Raw genomic sequence first — 2,387 nt, forward strand, 5'->3', positions numbered from 1 at the left:
CTTATCCTACAGTGCCAAATATTATTGGGATATAGCTATTTCCAAACTGTTACATATATGTTTCATATCCTTAATTATCCTCCCTTAAGATAAACTGTGGATTTTTAGCAAACTTCCTCCTAAACCTTTGCAAGCAGGTTTGTAATGCATGTTGTTGTTGTTGTTAAGTGCCATACAGTCGGTTTCAACCCATAGCGACCTTGTATAGGGTTTCCGAGGAGCAGCTGATGAGCTTGAACCACTGACCTTGCAGTTCAAACGGATTTGCAGTATAGTACATTAACCCACAGCGCCACACCAGGACTCCATAGGAATCTCTAATACATAGTGAATTAGAAATACAGGAAGTTGTAATTTAACCAAGGCCAAAATATGATTGATTTTGAGTAATCCAAACATTTGTTACATATTTCAAGAGTGATTCAATAGGACAGATTTTTGTTTTTTGTTTTTTATTTTTTAAGTGCAGTCATGTTGGTTCCAACTCACATAGACCTTGTATAGGAATTCTGAGACTGTAAATCTTTCTGGGAGCAGCAAGACTCACTTGCTTGCTTGGCAAGTGGTGGGTTTGAATTGCTAACATGTGGTTAGCAGTCCAGTGCTTATCCTACAGCACCAGCAGCATTCTTGATGTAGTATATGTTGTTGCTGTTGTCATTAAGTGCCATCAAGTCAGTTCTGTCTCATAGCAACCTTGTACACGATTTCCGAAGAGTGACCGGTGAACTTGAACAGCCAGCCTTGCAGTTCAAACCAACCTTGCAGTCCAGAGAATTAACCCACAGTGCCACACCAGGACTCCAATATATTATATAGCAACTGGTAAACAACAATATTCTAATAGCCAAAATAGCTCTAGGATATAAATAATTATGACTAAAATATCCAATTTTTTCAAAATATTTTAAGTTGACAGTTACATAGGTATTGGCATTCTAACCATACATTCTATATTCTACATTAGAATTTTGACATTCTAGTATTCGGCCATTGCACAAGTCATTATTACTTATGGAAATAAATAAATGTGTTTGAAATTTGAGTCCCAGGCAATCTCAGAAATGTTCCCAATAAATCTCTGCATAGAAATGGACCAATTTATTGTGGTCAGTTAATTTTCTTCTGATTTGTTTTCATTAGATAAAAAATTTCTAAGAACTCTAGATAGACAAATTAAGAATGAATCAAATCCTTTCTTCTCTGGAGAAATTATTTTTTTATGTTTCCCCTAATTCTTTTGGATTTTGTTGTTTTCATATTTCTCATGTGCTTATTATAACCCCAACATGTTTCTAATAATCACCAGACAATTACACATTTGCATAATGAATTATGTGATTTTTACATATTATCTAGTTTTTCTACATATTTGGGGTATAATACAACAAGTTTCTTCAAATGTTATTCATATGTATTTATAAATAAACTTTATTAAAAGTCAAGTTACTGTTGTTGTTGTTAGGTGCCATGGAGTCAGCACCGACTCATAGCGACCCGATGCACAAGAGAACGAAACACTGCCCAGTCCTGGGCTAACCTCACAATTGTTGCTACATTTGAGCCCATTGATGCGGCCACTGTGCCAATCCATCTCTCTAAGGGATCTTCCTTTTTTTTCTCTGACCCACTGCTTCACCAAACATGATATCCCTCTCCAGTGACTGGTCCCTTCTGACAATATGAAGTATGAGGACAAAATCTGGCCACCCTGGCTTCCAAAGAGCACTTTGGCTGTCCTTTTCCAAAAACTCAAATTGTTGTCATGTGTCGTGGAGTTGGTTCTGACTCATAGCGACCCTGTACAGGGTTTCCGAGGCTGGAAACCTTCATGGGAGCAGAAAGCCTTATTTTTCTCCCGTGGAACAACTGGTAGTTACGAACTGCTGACCTTGCGATTTGCAGCCCGATTCGTAACCACTACGCTACAGAACTTGGTATTTTCTCATATAAAACTGGGCTACTTTGCAAACCCTTTGTCTTTTTGTCTTATTTGTTTAAATGCTATAATATCTAAATTGTCATGTTGCTAGTTTTGTTAGACAATAAATTAGGTTTCAGATACAGAAAAATATTTAGAGTTTTCAATGCTAGCAAGGAAAGGGCAACAGGGCATTTATTTGATTTGCATACTCTATGCTTTCAGAATTTCAGTTAACCTGAATGTTAATGAATGTGTTTCTGCTTTGTTTCTGATGGAGGTAAATGTGGTTTCCACCTATTCTAGAGTGCCACCTTCTGGAAATTAATTGCTATTCTAAACGTCAAAAAGCAGAACGCATTTGCTTAGTACTGATAAAAGTCCATGCATTATGAGAAATACATCTCTTTTCAAGCAAATATAATATATTCACCCCCTCAAAAAAAAAGAATGATGTGTGGCAAAC

The 2,387-nt window shown here is 36.6% G+C and overlaps 1 protein-coding gene across 1 annotated transcript in view; it reads left to right on the forward strand.

The window, feature by feature from the left end:
• LOC102817280 (kinesin light chain 4-like) overlaps positions 1–2,387 on the forward strand; it is a 106,641-nt gene that overhangs the window by 26,723 nt on the left and 77,531 nt on the right. The window lies entirely within an intron of this gene.

This window comes from Chrysochloris asiatica, unplaced genomic scaffold, assembly GCF_000296735.1.
Source record: "Chrysochloris asiatica unplaced genomic scaffold, ChrAsi1.0 scaffold00086, whole genome shotgun sequence".
Taxonomy (NCBI): domain Eukaryota; kingdom Metazoa; phylum Chordata; class Mammalia; order Afrosoricida; family Chrysochloridae; genus Chrysochloris; species Chrysochloris asiatica.